The sequence below is a fragment of the Lepeophtheirus salmonis genome, chromosome 4, assembly GCF_016086655.4.
Source record: "Lepeophtheirus salmonis chromosome 4, UVic_Lsal_1.4, whole genome shotgun sequence".
Classification (NCBI taxonomy): domain Eukaryota; kingdom Metazoa; phylum Arthropoda; class Copepoda; order Siphonostomatoida; family Caligidae; genus Lepeophtheirus; species Lepeophtheirus salmonis.
Window position 1 is genome coordinate 553,532 of NC_052134.2, and position 16,639 is coordinate 570,170.

Consider the following 16,639-nt stretch of genomic DNA (forward strand, 5'->3'; position numbering starts at 1 on the left):
GATAGTTCTTCCTATGACACATTAAAAAAATATAAAGTCTTTGTTTATGGCTTTGCTGTATCATTATGAAGTAGAGTCCATGATATTCCTTTTTTATTGCTATTTTTGAATAAATAATTGTGAATTAAATTAACTTTATATGTAAATATTTTTGGAATTTATATGACGTTGCAAACTAAACATCATCATGTTTCTACGTTTGAAAAAACATACAAACATAATTTATTTAATTTTCTATATTTTAACAGGAAATAATCTGTTATTAAAAAAAATAGGTGTGGTTTTATTTTTCATCAGATGTTATTCGTTAGTTTTCTTCTGCGTAATTTCCTTTTATGATGATAGTATCTAAATAAAGTAAGATGGATTCATAATAAAATATATTTCTAAATATTTGGTGTTCTAACAAAAGCTAACAATAAAATCGGATGAAAGGTGTGTATTGTACAAGAAATGGTGAATAAATAAAAACATTCCATGTATGTATGGCTTGTAATGTATATTTATGTTTTGAATACAAAAAATTGCTATAAAAGATATTATCAGTAAAAATTTTCAAAATTTTTTTGGGAAAATGGTTTAAATATTTAATATACTGTAAATATTTTATTGAATATATAATTTAATGTAAGTACTAAAGTGTATAATAAATATGAAAAAAAACCAAAAAAACTTTGATTATTTTAGATAATAAATTTTCTGTATGTCCAAAGGGAAAACACCAGTGTTTCATAACTTTTTCGGCAATCGTAATGAACTAAAATATTTTTATTCATTTTAATAATGTTAGTATGATCTTCAAAAGAATATACATTCAACAAAAAATACATTTAGATATTTAATGGGTTTCAAAAAGGAATTAAAATATCGCACATATGATGATTAATTATTAATATATCCTTTTGTTATAAGTTAGAGTTGGAAATTGAAGTTTTTTCTTAGTCAGTTTTCATAAAATAAAGGAAGAAAATTTCCTTTTTTTGTGTATTTTATATATATAAAAAAAAAATCTATGAATACATTCAAAATTTGCTTTAATAGAATATAATACATAAAATAAAAAACAATATAAGTTCTTATTTAATTTTGGTTTTTATATAAACGGCTTAATATGTTATACCTGTAGTTGGCATAATTTAATACTGAACAGCACCAATGAAATATGCATACCCTTTAACCCACCATTAGTGAATCCTTTTTAAAACACGGATAGTTAACTCGGTAAGAAAAAAAATCCAAAATATAAAACGTATTTAGTAAACATAATAAATGAGTTAATAATTACGTCATTAAAATGTTGTAATATTTTTTTACCTTTTCCATCCATTTTGCTCACATTATAAATAATAATTGAAATGCTAAAAATAAGACTTTTGAAAAAATAAATCCTCATAAACTTATTTTATCAACATGAGTTCGTTGTTTTAATAAAAAAAAATTGTTATTTGTATATTAAAAACAATAAATGTTTATTATCAATAAAAATTTTTATAAAATATTCTGACTCGATGCTAATTTTGGGTTTCCTATCAGTATTTTATTTAGTAGTGTGTTTAAATAATAATTTTAGCTAATATAACATTTTTATGGCTACAGTTTTTCACAAATATGCTAATTAAATAAACCAAAACTCGATTAAAAAATGTCGAAATATACAAATCAATCATTATTAAGGCATCATATACATAAATAAATAATTTCATATAATTAGATATTATGTTTCAGTAGCAAACAGAAACCTATTGCCGATCAAATACAAATTCATAGAAATAGGAAGCTATTTTTTTCAATTTCGGGATGTATAATATCCCGGTTCATTGACATAGGGTTAATAAACAGAGAGTGCCAAACTATTTTGTAAAGTTTATACAGGTGTGCGCGTTTAAAACTGAACCATCCGTTAAATTTTACACCATGCACATATTTGTGATTTTATTGAGTTGAAATCGGTTCATACTTCTATTCAAGGGTCTTGACTAGTTATAAACAAAACTCTAGCAAAATCTAAATAGCAACAGCGAAACAATAGCCGATAATATGGAGACACGTCGAGTCACAATTTTGGAACTTTCTGTGCGGAGAAAAACTCCCACTAAAATTGCCAAGGTTCTGAACTGCAGCCGCACCACCGTTTACAGCGTGGTACTCCTGAGGCAACCACAAGATCTAAGTCACGGCCTCGAAGGTCGGACGAAATGGTTGCTGCCGTAAAAAAGTCTGTCTAGGACAAGAGAGGCAAGGTCACCGTCAGCGGCATCTCCAGGGAGTTCAACGTCAGCAGAAGGATCATGGACCGGCTAGTTAAGAAATATCTTGGCCTTAAGGCCTAGAAGAAAACTCCTTGTCAAGACCTCAAGCCGATAGACAAGAAAAAGTTCATAAAATTTAAAGGATTGTTCAGTTTTAGACGCGAACACCTGTATGTATTTATGTACAATTAGTGTTGAGTCAGTTCTCATTTCGGACTGAAAAGTGAAGTCCTGAATAAATCAGTCATACATATCAGTCCAATAACCGAAATATCATTTTTTTTTAAACAGTTCGATTACTGTCAGTCCAAAAAACCAATGCTCCCAAGGACTGATATAACAGGTCCTAATACTAAAATACACGGAATAAATAAGGCCTGACATATATATACATGAAACATTTCTATTTTCTATTCATTTATTCATTCATTTATTTACATCAAAGTTACTTAAAACATTAAGGTACATACCATGCATTTTAGTGTATAATTTTTTTGTTGACCTATTCTTTTATTTGCTGTCATAAGAGTTTTCTCTTTTCACATCTTTCTTCTTTTTTTTCTTCACTGTTACCGCACAGTTAGTATTTAATAGAATTTTTCTACTTCTTGAATATCAAGGGCAATGTATTTTTTTACCATAAAAAAAATCAAACAAAAAATACTTCCTTGAGTTACACCACATCTTATTTTTTTGAAATCATGGTGTATGTTATTATTAGGTATAAATACATATATATTGTGTACAAAGTAGCTTCTAAAATATTTAAGTTCGTTATTTTTTATTCCACTTGATTTTATTTTTAGAAGTAAAACTATAGTGTCATTTGAGTCAACAACCATTGTTGATATAATAATTTGCTTTCTATTTTCTTTAAATTCATTTTCAACTAATTTATAACTTCATTGCTTAGATATATGTCTTTTTTTTATTTAGCCAGGTAACATAGAAATTATTTTTATTTAAATGTACTTATACAACATATCCCAAACAATCATATTAATAACTTTTTAGTTTTGGTTGAGTATGTTCACAGACTATGACTTCAGTACTCTATTGACGCCATGGTCACCCAGCTCACTTTTTTGGTCAGAATTCGATCATAATTGGGGTTAAAAGCCTGTTTCACAATTAAAATCTTCTCATTACTCAACACAATGTAGGGACCCGTCCCAATTCTCAATTTCTAAAAAATGAAATTGCTTCTTTCAAGTCTTATATGCTTGTGCTTGTTTGAAAGGTGCTGTTGCCTCTTTAGTTCGTATAAGGTTTTCTATTTGTTACTGTAATCATTGGCAATCTTGGTGAGGTTCCTCATTGAATTTCTTGTAATCATTGCCTTGACGACTCTTTGCGTCCCTTTTTAATCTAGGTATGCCTGATTTGGGTCTGTCCTTGATTGATTGAGTCCCTTCGTATAAATCAATGTGTTTCTTGATGAGCATGGTATAGAACTCTAGGCTCTTCAGGTTTTCCGAGATGCCTTGTCAAAATTTGCTCCTTAGGTACTCCTTGATTATAGCCTCTCTCTTGGCTTTTATTGTGGTTTACAAAACTGTTATATTATTCAGATATTTGTTTTTGATCTACTTTTGACCCAATTAAAGTTTAAACATAATATCTCGCAACCTTAGATATAATTATATCATATAAAGTTAATTTAAAAAGACATTCTGCGGAGCCTGTATAAGATTAATTTAAGAAAAAAGAACAAATTGCACGAAATAGTATACCCCTTTTATCAACAAACACCTTTACTCAATCATTCGCTCATCTTATCACCTATATGTATTTCTTTTTTTATGGGTTTATTCATAATGAATTGTAGAACCATTGGAATGAGTGACTATTGTTTAAAAGGTGGAAAAAATCATATTCACCTCCTATTGAACAAAAACAGTCATCCCGCTTTTTTGAAAAATAATACATAGCACTACAAATTGTTTTGAATGAAGGTTATTTTTTGAATATCATTTTCATCCGTGTGAAAATGTATTTGTGTGTATGAAGGTAGTTTTGTAGTAGTTTGAACGCTGTTTTCATTTGTTGTATATAACATAAAAAAAGGAAATAAGAAAGAAGAAAAGTCCCCTTCCCAATGTGAAAGGCGCGCTGTTTAAACGTCTCTTACTAAAAATAAGTTCTTCAAATAAGGGGAAAAGAGAATTTTCATACAGCATTGTATTTTCTTCTTTATAAAAATCAGTCTGAACATATTTACCGATGTCGTGAGGTGATATATATGTGATTACTAATAAAAGTGTTTTAAAGTGGTGTGATTAACTTTAGATCATATTGAAGAACTCATTTAATTCAGCTCTACAAAAATAAATAGCATCCTGTGTTTTGTTTTTTTGACAATAAAAAAAATATTCTTCGTAGGTAAGATGGAAATATACAAAAAAAAATACTTCAGCCATGAAACACAAAAATTATAAAATAATATTTTACATTATTTTAAATTAATTTGAATATGTTATGTTATAACCCTTCAATTACAAGCTAATTAACTTTTTTTCACAAATAGTAAATTATAAAAATTCCATCATTTTTTGGTTATTTCATATTTAATTGTTACTGTATACTTAATTATAATGATAGTGTTTAGTTGGTTTAAAGTAAACTATTATAACTTCGTTTTAGTTAATGAGATTATGTAAATACACAATAGTTTAGACAAATAGTACATAATCACTATTTTATAAAATTAGAATAATTATTTACCGAGATTTAATTAATAGGAAAGTGATTGGTTCTTTTTTCTGGTGGAATGTTTATGTTCGTATACAAAAATGTAAATATTATGGTATTTATAGAATTATAGATTGTAAAAATTCACTCCTAATTAAAGATATTTTAAGTAGCTCGTTCTATCATTGATGTTAATGTTTTATTTGACAATATGTAAAAATATTATTGGAGAGAATATTAAAAGCCCAATAAGAATATTCTGAAATGTGGTTTTATGTTACAAATCATTTTTGTTTCTTATTAATGTCTTTATGTATGTAGCTAAAGTTTATTGGATATTCAATTGGTATTGCATCGATCAACCATTTATTTGCTTTTAATGCGTTTAATATTTATTCAATAGAATTACCCATATATGTAATGTATAAAAAAGTGGTTAAGTACATGGCTATATTAAAATATATAATTAACAAAAGTTTGAAACATACTGCCTAGATGGGGATCAAAGTACATAATACTTTATAAATTAAAAAAAAATTAAATAAATGTAATAATTTTTAAAATATGTATGTTTTCAAATCATTGTAAAAAAATAAACATATTTTCAAAATAAATAAAACCATTTATTTTACATTTTTGAACTTTGATTTTTCAATTCGACAAAACAAAAACGTACTTTTTCATGGTTTTATTAATATAGACTTTCTAAAAGTTAAATTTATATTAGAAATACCTTATTATTCGAAATTGATTTTTTTTTTCATAAGACTAGGTATTTTGATTATCGTTACTAATTATTTATGTATGCTTTTTTACAATTGCATTTGTAAAATATTCTTGAGATAAAACTTGTATTCCATATAATTCTGCGAAATCCTTAACTCTTATAACTTCTTATAGTTGCGAGAATGATTTATTTGAATCAAAGAAAATCATATGAGTTTTTTTTTTTTGCAAGTAAAAATCCCAAGTGAGTCGTCGTTCAATCTTAAAAATCAATTATTTAATTTTATTTTAATCAGTGTGTACCATAACGAGAGCATATATGACTGTTCCATTACAAAAGTATTTGTAATTTATATTAATATTTTGAAATTTTAAATTAGAAAGGGATTATTTATAAATTTTACTAGTAATTAAGAATTATTTTTGAGCTACAATGATGCTGATAAGACGTTTTTATGCCTTAGAATATTTAAAATCTGTGATTTTAAAACAAACGACGAAATTTTTTAATTTATTTGGGGTATATTTTCTTATAAACTAAACGTTTAGGAGAAAGGCAAAGGCAATAAGAAAAATAAATAATTTCAGTAACAAGAAAATATTCACAAGAGGGGGGATAAATCAATTGAGATTCTAAACAATGTTAACAAATGCACAAGTTTCAAGCAAGGTTAATAGAAATACAAGGTTAAACCATCTTGTAATCGGGCTTTCTATAATTTTCAATTTGGTTTATCGTACCAACTACAGGACAAAAGAGATCGATTTGACAAAACACGTAACCAACCATATTTGATTACATCATTATTGCTAGAACTCTCAAAGGAATGTATCTTACTCTGACAGACAGGTTTTGATAAAATACACAACCAATCATATTATACGACGTCACTATTAAAAAGCGTGGTGGAAGTCAAACACCAGTCTTTCACACTTCATTGTTTATCCTTGTATTTATATTACCCTTTGTTTCAGGCATATACTTTCTAAGTTGGTCGAAACATTCAATATTTAATTTCTTATTTGTCATTAAGTATACTGATTTTTTAAATTATAAAAATATGTATTTACACGATTGTAAATATTTTTGAAAGCTATTACAAATGTTATTTAATTATTAAGGAGTTAATATAAAGTAAGTATGAGTAAGTCTGCTCAAGAAAGACAGAAATAATTTTAAAAAAATACGGAGTGATATGTGAAACCCTTTTTGGACTCAGGGTAGCAATGATACTCGACATTGGCGTGATTCTTGCCAATATCATAGCTAGATTCTAATGATATTTATTCTTATTTACTTTGGTTCATAGATGCTGATTAGCAATCTAATAAAACGTATTGACCACTCAGCTGCTTTCCACAGACACATTCTTCAAATTGTCATGGTTACCATCTTAATTTTTATGTTTATTTAAATTGTTATATTAGGGTTATCACCTTATATTTAAATTAAACTTCTGAATTATGTTTTGACTCACATTATTCAAACTATTTGTATCATTTAAAATAAGTTCCATAAAACGTTATTTGACTTTTTAGGGATTGAATGTTCATTTTGTATAAACGGAAGGCAACTTTTGCTTCTAAAATTCAAAACACTATAAATCTGATGTGATTAAATACATAAAAAAATTAAAGCAATAGAAAGGTGATTAACAATTGTTCATAGATTAAAAAAATCATATTTTATGTACATATTGCTTAATATCAACCATGACTTGAATGTAAAAATATTATGCATGTGTTGGGATTCAAGATTTATGTGGATTTTACGATTTTTACTATACTCGAGTGTATTCCTCTTTTAATAACTACATACAAAAATAGTATCTATGATCAATTATTTCTACATTGAGTAACTAAGTATTTTTACTTTCATTTTTATGTACATACATAAAAATGACCTCATTGATTGGTTTTTTTTTTGCATTTGTATAATATGTATACTTTTTATTCCATAGGTCTATTAATCAAATCAAATGACTAAAAATTTTTATAAATAAATTTGTGTAATAATCAATTGATAAAAATAGCAGATAAGTAAAATGCCATTGTAAATACTTCTTGAAATTATATTTTTTTATAAATATTAGTATATAATTTTTTCTTTCATAAGAAAAAAAAACAATTTTACTCTTGAAAAAACTTTTTTTTTTCTCATCAACTTTGAAGGATAACTTACTTTCACATCGTAAATCCCACTTATGACGAATATCTATTTTGTCTAAAAATATTTTAAAAAGTTATGTTTTGATCTTGACCTATAATGTCATATTAAATTTGACACATTAAAATGGATAACATTTGTTTTACAAATGATTTTAAAGGAATTTTGCTTCATCATATCCAACACTGTATAATTAATTTGTAATTAATATGCCAATATGTCTAATAGTTTGATTGCAAGCCTGGTGGTTGTTGTGATAGATCGAATACTTTTACTAATAATATACATTGTACATGGGTTGATATCAAAATATCTTCAGATCCAATATTTTGCCCGTGATAAAATTTAATTGTAGCCCTCAATGTTTTTGTTTCATATCGTCATAACTGATGTATTTCGTTTACATCATATTTTAATCCTTGTTGAAGGACTTGTATAATTAACAGTATTGACAAAGCTTACTTGTGAAAGTTATATAGTATCCCGATATAGCAATTCAAGTACGATCACCGGTGTAAAAGAATAAAACTGGATAAACTTGGCAAATCAATTAATCTTATCTCGGATATTGTACCTAGTGTAATTGCCATGAAGAAAAACATTGTGGTGCACTCTTTTTAGGAAATAAATAATTCGTAAGAAATGCACATGAGGACTCTATGTCTTAAGCATTCCTTTTTTAAAATACATTTTATTGAAATACGATATTATTTTGTATTTATTAATTTGTCAGCGTTTTTGAATTTGTTTAATACAAATTGAGTGGTTTACAGAGTTTCTCTTCTATTATGTTGATATGGGAAACATTAAAAATGTTGAAATTAGAAACAATCAAATCTTTATTTTTTGTTTCAATAATTGAAAAATATCAACTTATACCAAAGTGTAAAATTAAACTGAATATTGGGTTACTAGTCTTATTCATATTAGATGTGGACAAATTACTGCTGCTGCAAGGTAAGCTACACTTTTGTTGAATATCCCTACCTCCAATGGGGAATCTTGAATCTATACATCCCGTTTGTTACAATATTTCCTACATATGTAGATACGACATAAAAATGCTCTACCATTAATAATTCGTCAACATAAAAAACAAATCAATGAATTATATTTCTATTATAGTAAGTTTGTTTATTTTAGTTTTAATTGTTTATGGTTTTTAAGGGCCAATTTACTTAATTTTTATAATATGAATACAAATATTTTTTTATAAACCATTGTTTATGTGAAAAGTATAAAACAAATCGTCGTTTAGAAATTAATTATTTATCATTCTGTGGATATTAAAGAATTGAACTCATCTTTAAAATTAAAATAATTCAATCAAACTACAATTTACTATATATAGATGTAGTAAAAAAAAGTATATTAAATTTCAGGAATCCTTTTCCAAACATGAAAAAAAAATAACTTAAAAAATATGGGCCTTTTGATAGTAAATTATTGCGAATAAATGGTACATCTCTCTAGCATAATTGAAAATCAGATTTAAAATCTTTAAGTTAAGAAAATATAAGCCAGAAATTTTTTTCTTTTATTTAACAAACTTCAACTTATTTTTTAAGTTGATATAGGATTGAGGAAAAAAATAAATATTTCTTAAAATTTTGTATTTTAAATTGTTTTGTTTTTTCATTTACTTTTTTACTTTATATTCTAAAATCCATTTTCACAGAAGAAAATATGTAATTATCTCATTCAATCGATTTGTCTACTACCTTCTAGTAGAAGTAGAAAGTTGCTGCAAATCAAAATAGAAACAAATATAAATTTATCAGCAACAGAATACCCTCAGCACTATTCTGTAAATATATCTCCCTGTTTCAAGAGAGTAGTTGTAGCAATGATAAATCTATTCCTTAATAATTTGAAACTCAAACTTAAAGCTTCAAAAAGCAATATAAGTTTAAACTTAAACATGATACAATTCTATGATTATATCATACAAGTTACTAAATCACAGGTCAGCCATCATATACTCTATTATATTTTTTTAATCCTTTTTTTCTGCATCTTATTCCTCTATCTCTACGTTGAACATGAAAAAAGGAGATGTAAGGAGAGTGGAGATATCTTGTTATGAATAAAATATGTGTTGTTTGATAATAATTTATTGTTTTAAAAATGCCATATCCCCAACACCATAAAAAATATAATGTTATGTCTCTTCCACTATTATTTTAGATTTTGAACTCACGGTTATAAATTATAGTGGTGAATTACTATTCAATTTATTCACTGGTGCATGTATCAACTAATAAGACCAAACATTGTTTTTTTGCTTAAATATCAATTTTAATGATGGCCTGATATCAACTCCAGTGAAGAGCAGGATGTAATTTCTATTTAACAATAAATTAGAATTTTTTTTTAAAAATATTAAACTATATTCATCATCTCATTTTATACAAAAACTAATGCATAATGACAGGTGAATAATAAAAAAATATTGGAAATGGGAGCAGATCTTGATAACATTAACTTTTGGCATATTCCAGAACTCCTCTTGGATTCAGGACAACAACTCTGATTTTCTATTACAGTAGGATCTGTTGGTGTGTTGCTCAACTGTGCCCAACATGAATAAGTACATTTGGTTGAGGTCCCATAACCTAGCACGCAAATCACTTGGTCCAAGAAGGTAAAAAAAAAGTATCACAACCAAGGTTACATTGTCTTTACAGTGTTGTTTTGGAATGGAGCTTTTATATCTCATCCAAAATCTTGCAGTTCATTCCTGACTATCTTAGCAAATGGCTTGTCTAGGTTTAAGAAGTTTGCGATCTCAACATTGGCTTTGTTGAACTTGGATTGAAACTTTGGCTTTTCTAAGACTGTGGAACAAATACTTCGTTGATCGATAACATATTGTGTAACAAACGCAAAAATAAAGTCTTATTTAAGCAAGTTCTCAAAATTGTTTTTTGAAACATTGTCTTCACGTTGTATCTATTTGTGTAAGAATTTAAAACGACAGAACGGAAGGTCAAGTTTTATTCGTTCACAGCGTAAATTTGATAATCGTCAACGACCATAGAATGTCAAACTATCGAATTCGGATATTTATTTTTATTTCGCTATGTGAGTACTGTTGAAAATATGTTCTAATTTTCATGTTAAACGTTTTTTAAATCACTTACAACGAAAAAACAAACAAATCATTTTAGAGATCCTCATTTCGTATTGGATAACGTGCTTATATTTTTGGATCATACACACTTGTATAGGAAAAGAGAAACAAAAGATTGTGCTGCCTAACTTTTTTCTTCATTTAAAAAAAATATGAATGTAATACTTCAAATCTGAATAAACTAATTTTTACAAATGATACTTGTTTCCCTCCTCTTCTTCCCACACTTTTCAGCACATCCATACTACACAAAGCAAAGCAGAGCATTATATGCAAGCATATATTATAAATCATTATAAGGCAAAAAAAATGTCTTTTGGAAAGCTAGATGTACACATATTTACATATATATATATGTACATATTTTTAATGAATGGAAATATTCTCCCTAATATGACTACACCAAACAACTTTTGTGCTTGTAGTAAGGAAAAAGAAATGAATATGAACTGGAATAAAACGTATTTTTTGATTTATTATATGTTGCTTTTTTAAAAAATGAGGTGAAGTATTTACGTACATATTTTGTTCACATATAAAAATGTATTATTTATGCTTTCAGCTCATGAATGCTTCATTAAAGATATTTTTTAAAAGTCATAGGGTTATATCATTTTTTTATGTCAATATTTGAGATACATAAATTATAACACAAGCTTAGGTTTTTTTAATAATATATATACTAATTTTTTGCTTATACGGAAAATGTTAAAATATATGTTTTAAATCATCAGATATTTTAATTAATTTGAGATTCAAATGTATGTATTTATAATGATATCAGTAAACATACATATCCACTACGCTTCTTTCTTAATTATTAAAAAGCTTTGATTTCTTCATTATAATATTTATGTAAAAAATTCTTAGTATAATCGATTATGATCAAAATGAATGTATAATCTACATATATATATATATATTTGTTAATAATACAAGGCCTTTACCTGATGTTATAGTCATGCAAAAGAGTAATTAACCAAATTGCAATACTCATAAACTAATTTTCCTTTATTTACGTTTCTTCATTTCTTTCAGTTCCAACCAAACTAATTTATCCATCACGCACATAATAATTTCTTCAAAAAATATAATAATAATCTTTTTTTCAAAAAGCTCTTTTTTAAAATCAAAAAACTAAATCCAATGTATTTGTACATAAATAAATACATGGATTACTGTATTTTCACATGTACAATTATGATATTATTTTTAAAATAAAAATAATTCTTTACTGATATTTTGTTAGAATTTCTAGACATTTTGACCATATATAAAAGCTTATATTTAAGGATTAAATGACCCTTCAGTTTTGAAGAAAGCACTCAAAAAGCTTAAGCCATGTCATTTAAACAAAAATAACATGTTGGGATGTACCAATAAACATTTTTTTCGGATTACCAATTAATCAAATGGTATTCATCGGGCCATTATTTTTTGTAAATATTAAATATTATTAAAGAAAGCCAATTAATTCTCAAAAATAGGTATGGGCATATTGTCTAAATTGCAGGAACCGGATTTATCATTATAAAAAGAAATGCAAACAATAAAAAAATTTAACCCACACCGACATTTAGCACATATTCACATTATTATTTATAACATTATAAGATCTTATTGTACAGTCTTTCACTTATTTACTTTCTAGCTGTCGAAATAGGACGATGCATTATACAAACTCAAGCTGCCTATCCCCTAACTTGTACTATTCTCAACTAGAATCTTGTATCTTCTTACGTTTGTTATTGAATGCGAACCTCCATTTTCTTATAAATTAAAATTCTGAATACTTTTATTAAGTATTTGATTATTTTGCTATTTGAATTTTAAGACAAGCGTTGTAAATCCCTAGCATTTTTTAGCAAGCAAGTACTTTTGTATTTGGAAATCTAATACAGTTTTAATCTTTTGAAATTTGTATAACACTATTTTTCAATTACCAATTAATAGTAGCATTTTACTAATTACCAATTAATCGTTAATTTTGTCGATGAGTTGCCCATTAATTGACATTTGTCTAATATTGATCTATATGATATGATTTGTCAATCCCTGACGATTATTTGTCAAATACTCGTATAAAGTACAATAAAATTTGTTTTTATTGATTGTTTTTGTTATGAAATTGATGAAATACCAGTTACATCAAATTAAATGATTCAATTTAATAATGAAGAGTTACAAAGTTCATATTGAACCTGTTATAATATACTTCATTAATAAATTATAGAGTTTTGTATTTTTATATTTTATAATTAACAAAGGGTTAATAAAATATCAGATGATGTTCCATTTTTCCGCCTTACTAGCTGCAAAATTGTATATATTTTCATAATTATTAGAATAATCTTAAACGCTATCCACTTTCGATGTCCTTGATAAAGTACATCGACATATATAACAACATGGGAAACTTAGTAGAGTGGAAAACCTCAACTTAAAATCAAATTAAACAATATGTCTTAATTTGGTCAAAAGTTATGGTCGATTATAGATTTTTACTTTTTGCAAAACCTAAACTATGACCTTACAAAATTTAATTGTTTATTCCAGTAACTTACTATATACAAGTTTAAACAAAATCAGTTTTTAACTTTTGACGTTATCCTTGTTTCTATCAAACATAGGTAAAATATTCAACTTTATTGGTAAGCTAAAACACCAATAAGATTTACACTTATCTGATAATAGGTATATGAATAACGGTTACAGTCTACCAGACCCAACAAATATGGATATTTTAGGGACAATATAGATAATTTAACGGTTCAAACCTAATATTCCTTTTATTGTTCAATTATTTTTTTTCAAATTGACCTTTGAGATCCCAGTAATAAAAAACGTACAAAAGCACAAACATGATCAATTTGAGAATTTATAAATAGTAATTTATTCTTAATAACTTTTAAAATATAGTTTCAGTATCACTCCAGCCAATCTTATGAAGATTCTAAATAATCAATAATTTTCAAAATGTCTGCAAAAATTATATTATTTAAAATTTAAATCACATATCTTTTACTAAATTAATTATCCAGCTCCAAAAAAGTACATTCAAAATTCACCAGCTATGAGTTTTCTTATGTGTTGAGACTAATTGCAAACAAATTTCTAATTTTTGTAAGAGAAAAATTTATTTTGATTCAATTTTATAATTATTTTTTAGGAAAATCAAATGTTTGTTTTAACTGAAAACTTCAGTTAATTCCCAATTAATCTTAAAATGTACAAATTTAATCTACTCTCCGACATATCAATTAAGTCATTAAATAATTATAGAATTAATAATACAGAGTTATAAATATTTATTAATCACTTATATAGTTAACAAATCAAATGCAAAATTGTTGTATGTAACTAAAACTATGTACCGCTAATCAGGAGTTTAAAAACCTTTAATATACTTTTGTTCATATATATACATACATACAAATAAATAGTTGCAATAAGAAAATTATAATTAAAACTTTTTTCCCAATTTTTGATTATTATTTTCTTATAAAAAAAATATTGAAGTCTGTTTTAGAATAAATACAAAGGGTAAATAATAAAAATATTGTACATATGTAGCAAGCACATACAGCTATATTTTATGCCATTTATTTATAATTACATATGAATAAGGAATCATTTGTATGTATGTGAAAAATATGGGATTTAATCTTTAAAAAAAAAATTAAATATACATTTATAAAAAATATACTCTTTCCGAAAATGATATTAAGTAAAAGAAAGCATTTTTCTGTTTTTTGGATTTATTTTCCTTGGAAGTTCATGAATGCAATATTATAAATAGCTATAATTTTGGAAAATAAACTCAAACTTAGTAAACAAAGAATACAGTTATTTTCTTTGTTTGAAGTAATCATAAGATATTGAACATGTTGGAGCATTTTTTTATCATTTTAATTAAACTTTTTTTAGATTCAATTGTTACAGTAATTGACTGTTCCAATTTTTTCCTTTGTAGATGTATATCCTTTGTTAATCTATTTCTACACTCTTATAATTGTGTACACTTGCTATAAATAAAAAGTTAATGGTAAAATTAATATTTTGGACCACATTGATCTTACATAATATCAAACAAATCATTTTGTTCCACTGGTGGAAAGATCCCTATTTGTGAAATATAATTTTCTGGGCAAGTTTATGTTGTAATGCATATATTATACTTTTTTGGAAGTATAATAGGCATAGATATCTTTATTCTTTATGATGAAAAAAACAAAACATTAATTTAATAAAATGCTATTCTTTAACATATCTGACATGGGTATAAAATAATATGGAAAAAAAGACAAACAATTTTAATTTTCTTCTCTTTTTTGTTCAAAAATTTAAAAGTCTATTTTAAAAAACCATTTCCACAAAAATTTGCCTAAAGGCAGAGTTCTTAAGCAATTAGACATAATTAAACTGATTATAATGGGCTTCTTGTTGCATCTGCATGAATAAATTATCTCCTGTATTTTGCCTCTGCTTAAAGCCTTATAATCCTTGGCCACTACACAATCATTTTTTGAGGTTGTGACTTGTCGATTGTCATATTTATTTTGCTTACACATTCCTACAAAAGGATAAATTTATAGATAATTTGTAATGACATTTCAAGTTTCTTGTTACAGAAATTGTGTAAATTAATATTTATCAATGTATTTAGAGTTCTTAAACATTTTTTCAAAGATCTATATACAGGCTAATCGTGGATGACTTTTGAACTAAGCAGGTAGTTGCTCAGCTGATCGTATACACTCTCTTTTTATCACTTTTAAAAAGCTGTTCTACACATCAACAGCTGACTAACTTAGCTTACTGCAGCATGTCTTGTAGTCAGGAACAAATTTAGGGGGCTATTGTGAGAGTTGTTCTCGTCCGACATGAAAATGCCAAAATAAGTTAAATATGCAATAATTCCCAAACAAACAGTTTCTAAGGTGAAAGCGAGTTTCTGCACTTTTGTTGATAATGGCGGAGACCCACACGAGTAAGATATACGCCATAGCGAGCAAAAGCGGCGCTCTGATACTGTCCCACATCCAAAATAGCGAAAATTAAGCGCAAATCGACAAAAAACCTGGGAAATCGATGCAGAAAATTGCGCAAGAAACAGAACTTGGCAGGACAAAAGTGCATAAAATTGTATCAGATGTGGTCTGTTTGAAGTGTTATGCACATCGAAAAGCACAAATTTTGTCAAATGCAAATAAGGAGTCCCGTGCGCTTCCAACACGTAAACTGTTGAATTTTCTGTAAAGACGAAACGAGAACGGAGATGACACCATGAATTTGATTTTTTTCTATGATGAAAAAAACTTTTGCCAAGACCAGAAGCTCAGTAGTCGTAATAATAGGTGGGTATGCTCGAATCCGAACGAAATTCCCGTAGTCTCTCAAACAAAGTTTCCAGCGCACGTTATGTTCCTTCGAGTGATATCAAATCAAGGCCACGTTATGCTTCACTATTTCTTTGATGTTTATATCAACGTGTTGCACATTGTAGTGAAGCCGTGGATGGATAACGTGGAAGGGGATTGGCATACACGTTCCAGTAGGACGGTGCACCAACTTTCACGGCCAAAAAACCCCTGACTGGTGCCACGTGATTTTGCCGAATTTCTGGTCATGTGAAATGTGGCCTTCCTCGTCACCTGACCTCAATCCTCTGGA

At 26.9% G+C, this 16,639-nt stretch overlaps 1 protein-coding gene across 1 annotated transcript in view; it reads left to right on the forward strand.

The window, feature by feature from the left end:
- Nucleotides 1–4,453: 4,453 nt before the first annotated feature.
- LOC121116226 (cell adhesion molecule 3) overlaps nt 4,454–16,639 on the forward strand; it is a 291,744-nt gene continuing 279,558 nt past the window's right edge. The window contains exon 1 of the mRNA XM_071887512.1: nt 4,454–4,631. The gene's annotated coding sequence lies outside the window, so the exon portion shown is untranslated. The remainder of the gene's footprint in view (nt 4,632–16,639) is intronic.